This window comes from Leptonotus elevatus, chromosome 11 (genome assembly GCF_054856555.1).
Source record: "Leptonotus elevatus isolate MCC_2025b chromosome 11, RoL_Lele_1.0, whole genome shotgun sequence".
NCBI classification, from domain to species: Eukaryota; Metazoa; Chordata; class Actinopteri; order Syngnathiformes; family Syngnathidae; genus Leptonotus; species Leptonotus elevatus.
The window spans coordinates 23,746,731-23,766,234 of record NC_141249.1 but is presented as its reverse complement, the minus strand read 5'-3'; the positions used below and the strand labels follow the sequence as shown (position 1 = coordinate 23,766,234).

Here is a 19,504-nt window from a genome sequence, read left to right as displayed (position 1 = left end):
ACACCAAATGTTCCGCATTGTTTTAAATGTTGCTATTTGGGGAGAGTCAGTCAAAGTGTATGGTCAGTTGTGAGCAGTAATAGAATAGGAATGGGAAAACAAAACATTTCCCTTCGTTTTCCCCGTTGTTGCAAAAAGTTCCAAAAGTTTCGGAACAAACTCACAACCATCCATCATCTCGCGCGTATCCGGGGTCGGGTCGCGGGGGCAGCAGCTTTAGCAGGGAAGCCCACACTTCCCGTCTCCCCAGCCACTTCAGCCAGCTCCTCCGACGGGATCCCAAGGGAACCCAACTCACAACTAATTCCTTTATTTTATTTTTGCGAGTAAAAACTTTATATATATATATATAAATATATTAAAAAAGATATATATATATTTAAAATGTTTATTTATTTATTATAAAATTTTCTTAAATTAAACACATTAATAACACCATAAGGGACATAGTAACTGCATAAGCATAATTCACCAATATCATAACACAAGGACTTTGCGACCCAATCATAACACTGGCCTCGTTGTTCTAATACTTTTGTTATATTCGCACTCGTCTCACATACCTCACAATGTAAACACAAGAGTGATAATATTTAGTTTCAAATTCCGCTGCAGTGAAGTGAATTAGGAGGTTTGTCGGAAAAAACGTCTCAACCGTGCGCACCGCATGCGATCCGCACGCTGCGCAGACGTCCTCACAACACTGGAAACGTTTCCCAGATCGTTTGCCGGTTCGATACGTTCCGAAGCCTCCTGTGATGCTCCGCCAGACGCCAACCGCAGATAGCGAAAGGGGCGCGGCTGCGTTGCGATACCGCGTGCCGCGAGGCCGGAGACCTCGCTGGGATTTCCCACAGCTCGCCCGTGGCCCGGATCCCTCCGGGGGCCCCCCTCGTTCCTTCCCCGAACAGCCCCCGGAAAAGAAAGGCAGATATTACGGGAATGCCGCTGAAATGACAGAAATGCGCTGTTTGTCTTCATGTCGCGGCGCCAGCAGCAAGCGGAGAGAAAAGCGGGCCGGATGAAACGAACCGACGGGGGTCGCTGCATCCGGCGTCAGGCGGCGTTTGCCGCTTATTTATGTGTGTGGAAGGAAACATTCCTTGCAGTCATAGCGTGTGACGGGTTCACTTTGGAACGCGTACGCAACGCTGTGGAGATGAAAGCGAGAAGATGTCCGACAGAAGAGCTCTCGCCGCGCGCTGTGTTGTTATTGGGAGGCGACGGTGGCGTCGGTAGCGGGGAACATTCTTTCAGATGGAGGTTGAACCGCGTCAGGTCACAACGTTGGGTCACCGGGTCAAGTGTCAAAGGAAGGTGGTTGCGGCCGGGCACGGACGCGGCGGTGCCATCCGCGAAGTGGGTCGAACGCTCCACACCGAATTCTTTTAGCTTTAGCAGGTACAATTCTCGCAGTATTCAAAACTTCAACGCTCGCTTTATGGCGAACAAGTGACGAGAATGCGTTCTCACACGGATGCACTGAAAACAAGTCATTGGGATTGATTTCATTTCAGTATGAAAAGCGGCGATAACGACTGAAACCTAACCTATATCTTTTTTTTTCATTATTTTCAATGAGAAAAGGGGACAATTAAGTTTTAGTCATGTGCAACCGTAAAAAATAATTTTCAGTGCAAATGCAGGACTTCCGTTTGTTTCGGTTAATCGTGTTTTTGCTCCTGACAACGTTACAGATTGTCCGTATTTTGTTACCAAAAAAAAAAAATCGGCTCGCCATCAGGCGTGTCACATTTCTGTGTTTAAATTTGAATTAGCTCTGCTCTGCCGTCCGTCAGCAATGAATGTCCGTGCGGAAACACCAAATATCTTCCGGTTTGCGCAAATATGTATTTTTTTAAATTACAAATTACAAAAGAGTTCAAAAAAAAAAAAGTACAAAAGTGAAGCTTCATCGCCGGATTATTATTTCCATTCATGCGAATGTCAACAACAACTGCCAGTGCATTATGTTTGGTTTGTGACGATAAGCGGTTTGGAAAATGGATGGATGGAAAAACAAATAGCATAAATATCATGCAGATTTATTTGCTCCCATGCTTCCATATTAATAAGCTATTCATAATGTATGAGATGTTTTGTATGTATTGTTCTCATGACTAAATTGTGGAACCCTCACTGCATCGAAATGACGACTAAAATGTTTCACGGTCAAGTACAGTTCGTCGCCTGCTAAAAAGTGCGACTGTGAAAAATATCGAGCTCGCCAAAGAAATTAGTGGGGAAGATTTGCGTTGAATGGCGCTTTTCAAGTCTTCTTGTAAAAACAACCAGGTTGATTCCAATGGTTGCATTCTAACTTACGACGACCTCAACCTGTACGCACGCACGTACGCACGCACGCACGCACGCACGCACGCACGCATCAATGCGTGTGGAGCCTCGCTTGAGACGCTCCAGGCTTCCTGTGGGAATCGCCAACATTCCAGATCTGGTCAATCAGGCACCTCGGCGCTTCTTGTCTGCGGCTTTCGGGAAGCCAAACAGAAGCCCGGGCTACTTTGAGGCGAACGGAGGCGGACGAGGGAGACATGTTTGCTGAACGTGGACGAACCTTCTCTTCTGCTCAAAGTTCAGCCGCTCTGCAGACCTTCAAAGCCCGGAACGGTCATCAGCGCCTCGCCTCGCCTCGGCTCGGCTTTTTCTCCTGCTCGCTTTGAAATGTTCATCCAGCGCGAAGCCGCGGCGGCAAATGTAAACAAGCGGCAGTTTGTAAACAGAAGCATGTGTGTCGGCTCGAAGCCCGCAACTGCTTTTGCTCCTCATCTTTCGCCTTCTCCTCTCCGCACCCACGACAGGGAAATTGCTCCTAATTGGCTGCGGACAGATTGCGGGCGGCAGGAGGGGGCGTGCTGAGCGTCTGCTTTAATGACGTCTGAAGGCGCGCGGCCGGCTGGGCGTCATCTCAGCCGCGTATCGGGTTTCTCGCCCGCTCGGGCCGCGCCCGCCGAAAGCTGCCCGGCGACGCTCATTCGAGCGCTTTATTATCATCGCGCTGCGACGGCAGAACTTTTGAAGGGAAAGGAAGTCGACCGTATTTATGCAGCAATTTTCTCAGACTGGCAAATTGCTGTACATAGTTGGAATGCTAAAATGATCACGTTTTTGTGTGTGTGCTTATACTTATATTGACTTATATCTAAAAACAGATGAATCGTATTTCCATTTATTTCAATGAGATTACAAAAGTGTCAAACTGCTAATGTGGAGTTTTTGACTGCTCAATTTGTTCAAATGTACGTTCAAACCTACTTGTGGGCTAAATGCTAAAAACGGCGCTTTTTCCCATCATGCCACGAGGTATTGACTTGAGCATTAAGGGGAAAATGGCAAATGGAAATCGTGCACTGCAGACATTATAATAAATCCTAATAAATAGGAATAAAGAATGTTTACTTAATTTTTGAACGAATCAGTGTAATAAATTTTTTTTTTTTTTTTTTTTTACATCATTATTTGTACACAAATCGGTACCCCGTGACATGATAGAGAAAAAAGTTGTTAGCATTTGGCCTGCAAGTATGTTCGAAAGCTGAAAAACAATTTCCTCCACGTTGGCAGTTCCAAACTTTTGCAAACATAATTACAAACTTTTCAGGCCACAAAATGAATTTAGCTTATAATTTGAGTCTCCTTTTTGTTTTTTTGTCAGTTCGTGTGGAAATCAAGGTGAATCTCTGCTACCAAAAATGTTCTTGTTCATCTGTTTCAGCTGAGAACGACAAAATATGTTCCTTACTTTGATCGTTGTGTAGTTTAAAAAATGCAATTCTGCGCAGTATAAAAATAGGTAAGAAGCGAGTTTGACACAATGTGTTGTTTATACAAATGTTTGCATTCACTGTGGTTGCTGGCAGCCTCGAATGACCGCCGCATCCCACAATGCAATGCAAAAAAAAGGATCTTTTTTAACCCATTGTTGACGACGCAATGTGACCAGGAAAGATTTGTCTTGCGTCTGAATATTTGTTGTCCGGCGAGCAAGCCGTTGCTTCTGCGCCCAGCATGGACCGAAGCTGCCGTCGTTGTCACGGTTTGAGCAACTGCCGGCAGATGAGCTGCGGCGGAGCCGTTGTCAAACCCGTTCCCCTTCTGTGTTTGTATTTTCTTTCAAGCGGATGACGACGCCCCGCGTGCGTGCGTGCGTGCGTGCGTGTGTGCGTGTGCAGTTCGCCTTGCGGTGAGATAACTCGTCCCAATTCCTGGCACGGCGTTGGCACCGTTTGGCCACAGGAGAGCCGCGCCGGTGTCATTTTTCGCCGTCTTTATTTTTCTTTGACTTTTTTTTTTCTGGCGCTGCAGCCGTCCGCATGTGCAGTAATGGTTACAGATGAGGCTAATTAGCCAATCACTGCGCCAATCATTGATGATTGATGAAAGCGCTCGCTCGTTCATCACTCATTTTGCCTGCGAGGTGACAAAATGAGCAATTTCACGGCACTTTGTACAGTAAGCGCCGCCTGTGTTTGGAGAAACTTGATCTTTGTTGTAAGTCCGTTATGACATTTGTTGGCTGCTCGCGAGGTTTGACTTGCGACATTTTCAATGCAAACACAAAACGAAATGAACGCAATTTGTTGCAAGAGGTCCTGCCACATTTGGAAGCACTTGTGCTCTCAGAATTTTATTTATTTATTTTTTACTAGAGATAGACTGATACGTTTTTTTCAGGGCTGATATCGATACCGATTATGAGTAGTTCAGGACGCCGATAAGCGATAATTGGAGCCAATATTCATTTTCACTAAAAGGCAAAATATTGGCATCAAAAATTACAAAAATACAAACTCCAGCACTTATAAAAAAATAATAATAATAATAATAAGCATGTTTATTGAACAATGTTTAGGGTTCGTAAAATATCAGTATGAAATAAATCTTAGTCAATAGACATGTTTGTTTTACAAATCCAACAAAAAGTAGCATGTCTTCAAAAGTTAAGTCAAATTTCAAAATATCTGAAGCGTTACAATTTTACTTATCTTAGTTTTCATTTCAAACAAAGACAGAAGGTGCACAGAGTTCCCAGTGTCAGAAGCATCTGTGAAAAATGTCAATAGTTTTAATTTTGAGTGAATTTAAAGTTCCTTTAACGCCACAAATTTGTGTCCCTTACTTGGAAAACCTGTACTGCAACGCATCAGACACGTCCAGGTGGCAGCAGAGTATAAGAGATCAACCAGGGCCATGTTGCAAAAAGCTCTTTTTGACCGTCTTCAACAGCAATGTGAATAATGATGAAACTTTATTGTAATGCTAATTGCTGCAAAACTTTTGCCAATTTTTTTTTCCTGATTAAAAAAAAAAGAGACTCTAATCTTTCTTTTGGTAGGTTCCATGTTTTTATAGCAATAGAACACAATATTCTGTGGGTCCAAATCCAGTAAAACAGCTTTGAGCGAAGGGGGTTGCTTCAGTGCAAATGGCTGAGTTCATTCCGATTAAAAAATTTTAATCACCTGACACCTCTAGTTTTTTCCTTTTTATTGGAGATTTCGAACCAATGCGCTTGTCGATGCCTAATCCATGGTTCCTGGGAGAACCGCCATCTTTAATGCATCCTATCACGAGCGCGAGCCTTACTGAAGCGTTTTGGGGGAGTTTGCGATTGTGTCAGGAAGTGAAAGGAGGTGTCGAACGGCGCGGCAGTCTGCGTTGACGACCGCGGGGGTGCGCTCGCGTCGGCGCTCGCGTGGGGGCGGCGGCGGCTCATCTCGTGGAAACGGTCCGGCCAACTTTGGGAGCGGAATGCGTGTGACCTCCTCTTCCTCTTTCACACTCCCTTCACGCACACTCGTGCGTCTGCGACTCTGTCAGATGGTCAAGCGGCCCGTGGGAAGATTCTCTGTCCAGACTGCCGAGTGTCAAAGTCAAGCCAAATATCAAAAAGGGTCGCGGCTCCTTGTCGTGTTCTCACATATCTCATAGTTGCTCTTGAGATAAGAACTTTTCCTTTTTGTTTATCTTGCTGAAATGGCAGGATTTGTTTGAAAGCTCTCACCAGGACAACGTGGAAAGAATATTTTTTGGAAAGAAAGAGACAAATCTATAAATAGCATGTCTGTGTTGTGTTCATGGAAATCCGCTATTATGCCGCAAGGCAAACAATAAACGGTCTTTCATTACCAGCGTGATCGTCAGACAGAAGAAAACAGGATATGAAGTGTGTGAGAAGAATATCCTCAAGAAACCGTGTGCTCGATTTGAACAACATCATGTCAGCGGAACCGATCATTGTTTTGTACGCCGCCTGTTGCTAGCGCGTAGCGCCCAGCAGTGCGTGCGCACTTGGCTGGCGAACGCCATCAGATTACTTTTCAAACCTCCCAAAAACGTATACAAAGGTTCTCTTTGAAATATTACCATGCATCCCATTCCTAACATGGTTAAGGAGCACTTATTGAGACATTTCAGGTATGAACCTATGGCCACCCCAATGCGAGTCATGGTTTCACCCTGGCCACCCCATTGAAAAAATGTTTGGCTACGCCCCTGGGTGGAGGAGGTATGAACGAGTGGAGAGACAAGGAATGAAGGGGAAGAATGGAAGGAGTTGATTCTCTCTGAATACGGTTAAGCCTCAAGGAAAAGAAGGTAAAACAACAACAACAACAACAACAACAACGCTGCACGCGCACTTCCTGTGCCTGCCATTGGCGGTGATGTGACCTCAATTTGACCTTCTTGTCACTTTTCTTTGACCTTCCACTCGACGCATAAAGAAACACAACCAATCTTTGGTTTTCCTTTTTAGTGACACCTCCTCTTCCTTCTCTTTGGCTCCTCCCACGTCTGCGTCCTCTTGCTCTTCTCTCGCTGTGTCTTTGCCAAACCGCTCAACTTGCCATCTGCTTATTACTACACGTGCGCGTTTCGATTTACACGCGCGAGCGTCACGTCCCGCACTCACTCAATCAAAGTCAGCGTCCGCACAATTCCCTCGACAGCCGCTATAAAAAGAGACGGCAGACCTGTTATTAAATGTTTTGTATTACAAAGAAGAGCAGACCCGCAGCAGACCAAGGAGTTCTGCAAACCGGTCTCGCCCCGCGGACTGCCGGCCCCAAACGCTGCCAATTAGGCCCGCCTTGGCAGTCCGCGGGTCACACCTGCACTCTTGGCGACGGAGCCTCGCACAAACTCGCTTTAGCGGTGCCCGATGCAACTTTTTTCCACTTCCGATACGGAACTGATATCGCAGTCTCGATTACGGTCCGATGCCGATCCCATATCAGCAGCGGTGATCGATTGTGAGAACAGAATTGACCACGTCGGATTATTCAAACAATAGTCAGCAAAAAGAGGGCAAAGAATGTGCTGCACTTGAATACAATCAATACAAAATCAATGAAATGCGAAATAACCTTAATAAAGTCAATCAGAGCAAATGATACTCTAATAGCTGAGATTTTGGATGTAGCAACCGAAAAATGTCAAACCCCGCCCTTCGAAAAGCCCGAATATTTCAGAAGCTGTTGGCAATGATAACTGCAAGTTGAGAGACTCCGCGCTTCTATTTTTTTAGACTTAGTAGATATGAAATTGTAGAGAAAAATAAGTACAAATAAAAAATGATGATGATGATGATGATAACAGTAAAAAATAATTTATTCGTAAACTGTACTGTAATGTTTGTTTTGCTTTGTTAAACTCATTCACAGCTTGTAGACGTCAAAGATCCATTTTAACTTCTGAGCTGGCAGCAAATGAGTTAATTGATCGGTTTTCAACCGCAAACCGCCGAGTACCCCGGCGCGAGTACCGGTACCTTGAAAGAAGGCCTAGTATTGGTAGGGCTGGGCAATTAATCGAATTTCAATTACAATTTCAATTATTACACTCCACAATTACAAAATCGCCATAATCTTATATATATTTTTTTATCAATCAAATTTTTGAGTTGTTTAAATGTATACATTTGCACCTTTTTTTAAATCCTTCCAAAATAACATGCATAATTCTAGTGCTTTGAATAATTTTATTTGTCTTAATAGCTTTTATTTGTTTTTTACGTTTGTACCCATAAAATAATCGTTTGAAAAATTGTGATTTCAATTATTGCCAAAATAATCATGATGATTATTTTTTCCCATCATCGAGCAGCCCTAAGTATTGCGACTCGCTCAATCCGTATTTACTGCTGATATTGCCTAATTTTCTGATTGCTTGATTTTCTCACGAGACCCGATTTTCCCGTCGAAGGCTCTCTGTGATAACGATTGCCGTCGTTCACGATACCGTATCGTAAATGAAAGAACATGCTTGAAAAGACAGCGGTAGCAATAACTTGCATATTCTTAGCACTTGCTCCAAACAAAAATCTGAAAAATCGCAAAAATGAGAGTCGGTATCATTTTCAGATTCAGTGACATCAAAATAGCCGGAAACTGTTGAAACCTTCGTGGCACCAAAGATGATTCAAAATCTGTTTGTGCTTGAGGAGAATCGCCGGCAGTCCAACGTGGAACAACGCGGAGGCCGCATGACTTTGAGGCAAAACGTCACAAACGTGTCCGTTTACGTCGGCGGGAAAATGAAAGAACCGGCGCGCGCAAATTGTGCTGAACAGTTCTCGCGCAAACCTCCTACATAAGACGCCTGTTTCAAGTTTTAAGCGATAACACGAGGTGAAAATATTGATTTTAAAATCTCGACTGGGATTTCTGTGGAACTTTCCACAAGCCTTCGCACTGCCAGCAAATCCGATTCAACTCCCGGCCGTGAATGCCGCACGCCGGCGCCGCTTCCAACTTTCTCCCCCCCCGAGTGTGTGAGGCCGTTGCAGTATTGCGTTCAACGCTAATTACCGCCGCAAACACAGGTGCGGAAAGCCCGCTTGCCCCGCCCACATCAGGCCGTCCAGTACACAGCAGCCTGTGTTTTCCTGTTTGGACGGCAGGAAATCCAGCCTGCGCGTGCGTGTGCGTGTGCGCGCACGCGTAAGAGTGCATCATTGTCTCAACGTTTACGTAAACTTACTGAATGCGTGAGTGACTTTCTGCACCAAAGTGTGTGTGTGTGTGTGTGCGTGTGTGTTTAAGAGTGTGTGTTTGTGTTTGGGCATGAGCGAATCCAGACCACACCCCCTTTGAAGTCGGCTGTGTAGCGTGTTGAGGTTTGGGCACGGACGCGCTCGGCTCCGCCAGCGGCTGGCAAGAAACTTTATACGCCACATCAGTCACATCTGACATTCATGCATTATTCATGTCGGGTGCACAACACGTACTCCTAAATATTCGTATCCTTGCCCCGACATGCCCAAAACCTTCCCGACTTAGAAACATTGCTGGAACGAGGCAGTTGGTCTTACTTTAATGGAGGCTCGGCCAGGTTCAAACAAATACATGAATACGTCAAATGATCATGTTTTTTTGCACATTTGTGATAAAAAAAAGAACATCAATTGCGGATGTTTTTTGCGTTTTCAACCTTCTCTGGGTTGAAGGTCACCAAATCCACCTCTTAGTAACATCGTCACTTTGCAAAAATAATGTACAAAATCCACTGAGATATTTTGCATATTTGAGGATGAACGCCATTAACTCATTGACTCACAGCCATTTTCACGGAAGCAACCCCCTTCGCTCCCGGCTGTTTTACTGGATTTGGACTGATTTTGCAAGGCCCACAGAATATTGTGTTCTATTCCTATCAAAATATGGAAGCGACCAAAAGAAAGATTAGAGTCTCTTCTTTTATCAGGAAAAAAAAGTATATTTCTATCGGTTTCCATTTTTGCAGCAATTAGCATTAAAATATAGCAAAGTCATTATTCTGTTGAAAACAGCTTTTTGCAACAACACTTTTTTATGCTCTGCTGCCACCTGCTGGCCGTTTTTGTAATAACTACCATTGCTTCAAGCGTTCTCTTCAGTTCAGAGGTTGCATTAAAGCCTTCTTTATGCTCTAGCGTAAAAAAAACCCCATAAAAAAACGTATAAATACATCTTTGGGACACTGGTAATATTGAAAATAGAACATATTTATACGTTTTTGGGAGCAAATGAGTTAATAGTAGTCGTAGCTCACAATCAATCAATTGTTCTCGTTATAAAAATGTAAGCATTACTATTATTATTATTATTAGATGTATTAGTTCAGTCAAAAGCTGGGTTTTCATACTGTATGTAAATGCATCATCCGATGTCAATATCGTGATTGTTTCCATCGAATTTGACCGAGCAAATGGTCGTGTGTTGATGTTTGGAAGAAATATTTGAAAGATGAGAGAGAAGCTCATCAGCAGCAAACGCCAACGACGACGTCCAATGTGGCCTGTCGGACGTACTTTGCCCACATCGGCTCGACAAACTTCTTGTTTTTCTTCTTGCGTCTTGTGCACATGATCCCGACGTCTCCGGGTTGTATTTTTATTATTACGTTCATGGACATGAAGACAAAAGGGGATGGTTGCCCTCGTGCTGTTACAGAAGCCAAAGGACCGAGCGTGTAGAATGATGCGGACGTGCCTTTGGCTTTGCTACATTCTGGGCCCATACGTGCGTGTTTGTCCAGGTTTAACTGCCATTGCGGGGACATTGCGGTGCTCCCCACAAGTCCAGACCTCTTTTTGAGGGTCAAGACTCGGTTTTAGAGGTTAGCTTTGAATTGGGTTCTGGTTAAGTTTTAGATTAAGGGGTAGGAAATTCATAATGTCAATGAGATGTCCCCACGATGATACAAAGACAAACGTGTGTGTGTGTGTGTGTGTCAGGCCAGTATCGGAGAAACTCCGTGGACATTGGTTCGTATTAACTTAGTTAGAAACAGCTTCACACAAAAATAAAACAAATCGCAGCAGTCAGACATCATATTGTCATTATTGTAAATGCAAGAAGAAAGCAAATCAATCCGTCAAAGTTTTACTGCCGTTACGCTGATTTGGCAACTTTTATTAAATGCGCATGAATGATAAACAAAAGAATTCAGTGTTTTTGTTGCTTACGATATGAAGATATTAGCATCAGCTTGACCGGGGAATGATTTTTCTTTCAGATTTGACAAATATAGCAGAGTTGGGTTGACAATTTTGGCATCTTAATGTTTCCTTTGTTTATCCAATATACTTTCTGCAGCTCCAGTGTAACGTTGAATGCTTCCATTGTGTAGTATGACATTAAAAATAGCAGACAATGGACAACCGGCAATTCACACACTGTACAACATTCCCGCCGTACCGCAACCACCGGCTCGAGCGTTTGCGGTCGTCTTCGTCTTCATCGCTGACTTGCCGCGTCACTTCTCGTCCGCCTGGGTGGCGTCCGGGTCCGAGCCGGGCCGAGCCGTTGTCATCCCACAAGTCTTGACTCGCCACCAAGTTTGGGTTTGAAAAGGATTTTCTGTGTCGCGTTGCGTTTTTTGCTCACAAATAGAAACGTCTTCGTTGCGTTCCGCCTCTGAATGTTCTCGTTTCTGTGCTTCAAACGTCTTCCATGTTTGTTCATTAGTTAGGAAGGCTTTGAGTTTAGACCCTCAAAAATGGCATCATTTTTCTTTGAAAACAGTTCAGAGATAATACATACAACAATATGATATCATAAATTAATATAGTGAATAAATCAATACAATTCAAATCAATAACGTTTCATCGTAAACCTATTTAGATGAAACACCCAAAGTTTGAAGACGATAGGACGAATTCTCGAGGGACAGTTCGTTAAAATATGACCTTTTATAAAACGCCAGTGATGGTGCAAAATTACAAAATAAAGTCAAAATGGTGGACTTCCTGTAAAGTTTAGCATATGGATCCAACAGTCTTTTAAAACAATTATAACAAATCTACAACCAGGAATGCTTCGTTAAAAGGTTATAGGGGGTAACATTGAGCTATTTTTTTTTTCCAAAATGGCTTCAGAAAACTCTTAATATATTGATTTTTGTGCCAGCTTGGATATGTGTGCAAAGTTACTTTAATTTCCACCCGGGTTTAGAGCCTCAAAAACAACATTGTAAACAGCACGTCACCACGGCAACAGCAAAATATTCCATTTGAACCATTTTTAGATGAAACTCAAAACTTGAAGAATATCGGATAAATTCCATTAAAATATGAATCAATTCGTCTGCCGTATGTTTGTGCCACAGCATTGCTGCTATTTGCTCGCCGTAGTCTGAATTACCTCCAGCCCGTGAGCCGCCGTCGATCTTCCTTATGTTTGACTTCCTGCGTGCGATTATAATTCCAATGGCTCACAGTCCGCATGAGAAATCTTGGAACGTTGACCTGGCTCGGACCCCCAATTCATATCTTTGGTCTTGCCACCCAACTTGCGCCAGTCATTTGAACCCCCCCCCCCCCCCCCCCCCCCCCCCACCAAGGCCAGAGTGGAAAGGTTGAAGGTACGAGCGGTGACGGATGGAAAGACGAGGTCGTTGCTTCTGTGAGAAGTCTTGCAAGAGTTTTCTCCCACTGCAGTTTTGTGCGCATGCGCGTGACCTCTCATTCGCTCCGATGTCGATGGCGTATTTTCATATTTTGTGACGCATATTATTCATATATGATAACGCTGTGAATTCCTCCACTGTGGGATCAATGAAAGTGTATCTTATCTTATCTTAGAACACAGCTTTGATTTCGCATTTTAACATTCATACAGTACATAATAATAATAATAATAATAATAATAATCATAAGTTTGCTCGTATTAAATGGAAGCTGGAAGATGGGTCCGAGCTCTTATACAGAAATAAAAGCAACTTAATCACAGTTGATAAATAAAAAGCAATAAAACTCGCCCTCAACAACGAGACATAACATAAATCTTACGTTGTGTGGTCGAGAAGTTGTAAATTTCAGGGGATTCAGGCTGCGCAGTTTTGCTCAACTCTCCTCGTTTTGACATCCTCTTATTCATCTAAATATGAAATGATACTTTTGCTGCCGTCTGCTCACATTTATCGATTCGAGCGTGACTCTTCTTTTTTTTTTTTTTTCCCTCACAGAGCGCTGAGCAATGTGAGCGAGTGAAAAAGAACGGTTTTCCTTTCATCTGGCCAAGTCGATCCTGGCTGACCTTAGTCATTTCCTTTTGAGTCAATCCGGGTTCGTACCATCTGCTCGCAAATAGAAGCTGCCAAGGTACGAGGTCAACGAGCTTACAAATGTCGGGCTTGTCCCTGTTGAAGAACATTGACTTTCTTTTCTTTTTTTTGTCCACTGTTTACTTCTGACCTTTGACCAAATTGCTTCACCGGAGAGACACCTTGACCCGGTTATCATCAATGGCGTCTCGTGATACAGTTTGTGTGCACTCGCCAAAAACCAACAAAAGCGAGTATATGCTATATACAGCGAGGAGCTTGTTCACAAAAGCAGAGTTATTGTTGCTAGCAATTTGGAAAGTTCGTTTGGCAACTTTTCCAATCCCTCTTTAGAAAGTGACAAGTTTATTTCCTGCTCAAAACCTGCAGTATCGTTTTCAGATTGCCACCTGTGTCGGCTTCCAACCTTCCTCTCGACCTCTAACACTGTCTCGTCACAACTTTGGGACCCTCGTTGATCGTCTCGTCCGAGGTGAAGGCGTTGCCGTCCCCAAGTTAGCAAACATCTCCATTTGTTGTCGGTGGGGTCGATTTCTCCGTCATTATCGGAACGTTACGTCCGTCTGTCCCGTCAGTGGCAGTTCAAAGCAGAATTCTGTTTCTGCCTTCTCTGTCGTCTCTCTTCAGGCAGAAACACGTCCTCTCTCGTCCGTCAGTCCAACCTCCCCCGCTTAAGCTTCCCATCAATGCCGCGGCCTCTCGCTTACTGACAGACAAGAGCGCTCATGACATTGTCTCCGTCACAGAACCGGTGCCGCAGCGCTGACAAATTATCCGATGACAGTCGTCTGGGCGGGAGATTAAACCCAAATGTTTTTAATGCCGCCGTCCTTTTGTGTGGTCTCGTAACCCGCGGCCCTGCTTTGACCTTCACCCTCTGACTCTTCCCCCCCCGTTGGCCACCGCAGCCTGTTCTCAACACCCGCTCGTGGGTGCCTGAAGACAACTTCCAAGAGCCCCAACATCTGGTTCTGGTTGCCCATCCGATACCGTCCCCAAGGCCACAGGAAATGGTTGGGCAGTCTGAAGGCCTGTTATCTTTTGGGGGTGGAATTAACAGGTGCACCAATGTTTGTTTCAACTTTACCCCGTTACCACCGGATAATGGAACTAAACAAAAAATGAGAGCTACTGGGGCGCGATGGCTTCTACTTTCTATTCTGATTTTTTTGGGGAGGGGCTCTGAGAATTATTCTGTAATCTTAAAAGGACCCAGATATCAAACAAACAATGTAGATAGCTATTGCAAATTGTCAGGTTTAGTCAACCTCGGTAGGTAGGAAGACAAGAGACTTAGCTTATTTTTTACTCGCCAGGAGAACGGACAGAAATGTGCTCAGTTACAATCTCCGACCCGCTCCGAGGCACACTCTCCGCAGCCCTTTTTTTTTTTCATGGCGTTCCAACAACAAAATGTTTCATTCCTTATCTTGTGATAAGGGCACAGTTCCTGACTCATGCTTTGCAATACGATGAGAGTAAATATGGGAAAACTCATGAACATTTATTCTAACACAAAAGTTTGTGAATCATTGTTGGGACAAAAATGTCTAATGTGAAATTATTTTGTGGCGTTGCAATGTTTTGCATCAAAAGCAAAACGGCATCAGAACCTTTGTTCTCATATTAGCCGAATCCCCGCTAAGTGAGCCATCAGTTCGATAGTTGCACTTTAGTGGTGCTATTAGGTCATCTTTAAGGTTAAAAAGTGGGAGGTCAAATGTAGCCCTAATCCCAGGTGCCACATGACGGCCATAAATACGAGTTCAGCATCTGGCGAAGGGACAGCGTCAAATTAGAAGCAGGTTTATATATTTTGTTCCCGAAGATGAAATCATGCTGACAACTAACAACCAATCTGACAATATTATTGGATTTACAATGCGTCTGGCAGTTTGTTATCGCATGATTTGTCATGTTTTATTATTGCTGAAAAAATTAAAATGTTATTTTTATAGAAAACATTGAGTTTAGATTTCAAGAACACGAGCACAGTTCACATATTTTACCTGATATATAACAAGTTGTGATGTAGTAGTCGATACACGTCTTATTATTAAAGGGGGAAAAAAAAATTCGGCATGACTGGGGGTTAAAAATAATATGGTATGCTTCAATGCAACTTACCGGTTTTGTCAACCTTTTGCTGATTAAGCGGGTTTTTTTGTTGTAAGTTTCCGTGCGGTCGCATTTGCGCACTTGTTTTTATTGATAAACATGTTTTTGATTGGCAGAACAATCTCACCCAGTGAGAGCTGCGGGGATAACAGGAGCGAGGGAATGAGAGGCCGCTTCCTGTATAGACAGGAAGTGGAGGCTTTTATGAGGGCAGTGCATTGATTTTTGGAGCATGCGACGTCTGGGAGCGCACGGCAATGAGACGCTTCCTGCCGAGAAGAATGCAAAGCCGTTTATCTGGCTCGCAACAGTCGCGCACTCTTGGTGTGAAAGGTTGTCAAATGAATCTTGTGCTGTTGCCCCTTTCACGCGTTCTCATCAATCTGTGTGATTGAGGGCATTTCTTCAGTTTGGCCTTTACGACTTTGTAAGGCGACTTGAGGGTCCGTTCGAGGCGGCGCGATGTTCCATTGGTTTACGTTACTGTTGCTAACCGCTGAGCTTTGTAAACGTGTCGCGTTGATGTCATCGTGTCCTGACTGAGGAACAGTTTTTTTTTGGACGACTTGTCACTTTGGACTTCAAATGCATCTCTTTAGGCAATATTGGCAATCGGGTGTCCAACCGCATACAAAGGAAGAACTTCGCGACAAAGTCTTTGTTCCAAGCTTGTTATTAATGTTGGATTGTTTAAGTCGGAGTTGGATTTTTTTTTCTGGGAAATGAAGCGCTTGGTGTTGTGGTTGTTTCAAGCTCTCGGAGACGTTTTGATGAACGAGTCTTGATTTTCACTGAAGGTGAATTAATAATCTGCAGCAATATATTTATTATTATTATTTTTTTTCTCAAGATTGGCATTTGTATTTTAAAAATGTTTGACGGAAGTACTTTTTGCCCTTTTTACAGAAATAATGGCTCCAAATATCGGTTATCGGCTTCCTTGACTACTAATAATCGGCATCGGTATCGGCCCTGAAAAATACATATCGGTCTATCTCTACGATATGCATGGGTCACGACCACATGCGACAGACCAAAACCACCTGAAAAGAACCGTAAACTACTTTCAGATAACCAAGGACCAAAACCACCCCCGAAGAAACACCGCCAAAGACCTGCAGCAATATTTCTGTCTGTCGTCGGTGGTGTCGAGGTTGACGTGGTGTTTGCATACTTGCGGTTCTGTAAGTGACTCGGTGTGGAACCAATTCTCTCAATGCATTATTGATGACATGAAGCTGTCAATTAAGTGTAGCCAGTCAAACAAAATATAAGCCAAGCTAAAACCTGGCAAATGCCGGCAAGTGTAAACCTTCCTTCTGTTCTGGAATCCATCTTGTCCGTGCACGATACTCAGCGACGTTAATTGCTGGTCTTTTTGCAAGTTCTTGGAAGGACTCATGCTGTTCTCCTTGTCATCTGTAAGCCAGAATCGGTGGTTGACGCAATTTTCAAATTTGCAACCCGGAGGGAGGAAAGCCAAAATTCAAAGAAATCTCCAAATGCACCGAACGTGACGGAGAAAGAAAAAAAGAAAAAGCTCATTTTGCGTCAGCCAAAACTTCAATATCATTCAACATGTGCTGATTGACCGACATTTTTGGGGCTCTTCCTGTACCTCCTACTGGCACCTCAGGTCAGAGGTTAAGGGTCAGAGTTTGCCAACGAGAGAAGAGGAGCTTCTTGTTGGAGGTCCCCTTGTCCAGCCCCTCCGGTCGGCCAGAGAGAGGCGGAGTCCGCCTTCCTTCCCTCTCGCACATCTGGCTGCCCCCAGAACGCTCATTTGGAGAAACAACAAGAATGTTTTTATTTCCCAGGAGAAACGAAGAACTCCAGAGTGAAACCGCAGACTTAAAACATAGAGCGGCAACGTCGGCCCTCACACAGCCTGCTGCTGGGCCGCGACGATGATGATGAGGATGAGGAGGATGAAGAGGAGGAGGAGTTTTTGCTCCCTGTCCAGATTGCCCCTTGTCCTCTTTGGTATTTTACTCAACATCCAACATCAGTCACACTGAACACGCTTCACGGTTGTTACGGTCCTGTTGGAACAAAAAAGCAGTAAATGTCTTGGTTCGGGTTGGAGGAGATCTCGTTTTATTGAACGTGGCTCTGAGGAGGCATTTATTGCTTATTTATTTTGTCACGAACATCTTGCGTCTTTGGCCTGTTTTATGGACACGGCTTCAAAGTTCTACTAGCATGCTTCAATATCATATAGAGCAAAGGTCACCGACTCGGTGCCTGTGGGCACCCCTGAGGACTTCATCAGCGGCCCGTGGGTCTGCTTTAAAAAGGGTCAAGTGATCAGATTCGGAGGGGAAAAAAATGCTGCATGTTGAGACAAATGGTGTCTTCTTCAGTAAAAAAAATATCAGTCGTCCCCAAGAATTTAGCTCTCACTTTCAAAAAAGGTCGGTGAGCTCCGACCTCGAGAGCTCGGCCATCATTCTTGTGGCGGATGATGTCAGTCTGACGCAGGAGAGCAGACATCAACGAGCCCGCCGTCTTGGGTGGGAAATTGGGAATGTTCTGGAAAATCGGGATCCCAGGATGCTGCACCATCATCAGAGAGAGAAAGGAAGGAAGAGGAAAAAACATCCATCGCATGAAAAAGTGACTTTGTTTTACCAAATACGAAATTCTATTAAATGTGGGGAATATAGCCTTTGAATGTAGATTTAAATATCATGAAATAAAAGATGCAATTATGAACTTTTGTCTTAACATTCCACAAAAGCAAAGGAATTAACCTTGCCGTTCCAATACTTTTGGAAGGAAATGTATTTTGTGTGCAGGGATGAGCTTTGGAACAGAAAACACCAAAAGGTGACGGAAAAAAAGGGAAACAAATCAAACGGTAGTTGCTTCAAAAGCATGAAAGCTCTGCGATTGCCGACACACGCTGTGCTGCACTTTTTTGCACCCGCACAGACGAACAGACAGACAGCTGTGCTCTATTACAGCAACGTACAGTAGCCGTGGCTCCGCCCCTCACCTCGAGCCCTCCGGGTGACTGTTATTGGAAATGTTGGGCTGCTGCGGGAGGAAGCCCAGGCCAGATTTATATGACTCAGGTGCACACTTTGGAAGGCGTTCTTCTTCCACACGCACACACACACGCACACACACGCACGCACACACGCGCACACACACACACGCTTGCACAGATCAGGCACGCGAGTCGACCAACCCACGACGGCGGGATCTAATGTCAGCTACTTCACGTCTGCGCCACTCACGAGTCACAACACACTTGAGACGCTCGCTCGTCTGCGTGCTAAGCGCTTGTCGCTGCGTCCAAGCCAGGCTGAAAAAGTCTCACCCGAACTCATCTGATCCTCATTTTGAGCTTTTGCAGATTGAATATGACCAAACGCGCATTACGTCTTCCGTTGCCTTCATGCATTTTGCTTCTTGCCTTCGACGTCTGCGTGGTTTTGCTTTTTTGTTCTGGGAATTTCCTCGGCATTTCCTCTCTGCGCTTTCCCGCTATTCCAATAAGAGGGAGGCCCGAGGTATGCGCTGGGCGGGCCGCGCTTGCCTCGTCGTTGCCGTTGTGCGATAGTCAAAAGAGACGGGAACACCGGGGATATGATTTCCCTCTGGAAAAACGGCATTCCAAGAAGGAACAGCTCAAGTGCCTACACAGCAATATAACTGCCTCCAATTGGAGCCACGTAGACCAAAGAGACATTTTATTTATTTCTTTTTTTCCATCAGTATTACCATTTTCATGAGAACTCCGTCCGTGTTTTATTTCCTATAGAAGAACATTTCTTGCTGATTTTAGTATATCATAATTGGGATTTTTCGCTAAGAAGTGAAGACCCGGGTCCGAAGAAATGAACTGAGTAATGTCGTGTTGGACATGTGCGTCTCGTCAGCTCATCCTTTCTGATGTCCATCCCACGATATTGAAAAGCAGAAAGCAGGGAGGTTCTGCTAGCCACATGGCAGCCATTTAGACCAGTTTGCCTTTTGGATCTCTTGTGAGCGAGCACGTTGTCAGCTAGCGTGTTTTTTCTTCTTCTTCTTCTTCTTCTTCTTTTTGTGTGTGTGTGCGCGCACTATTGCACTTTTTGGTTATTAAGTGAGTGGAAAAACATCAGCAGATTTGGACTTAACTTGAATCTGTGGTGACATTATCGACATCTTTATGTTCATTTGATGCATGTTAGTCATGTTCGTTATACATAAAACTTAGCTTTGCATGAGAACCGCCACAAAATGTGAAAAACGGGACAAAACTGTCAGATTGATGAGGTTTTTTTGTGTGTGCATTTCCCCCCGTTTTTGTGAATATAATGACTATGATTGG

General features: G+C 44.2%; 1 protein-coding gene across 1 annotated transcript in view; it reads left to right on the top strand.

Annotated features, from left to right (window-relative positions):
* The window catches only part of gmds (GDP-mannose 4,6-dehydratase), a 73,952-nt gene that overhangs the window by 21,606 nt on the left and 32,842 nt on the right, over nt 1-19,504 (top strand). The gene's annotated exons all lie outside the window — the stretch shown is intronic.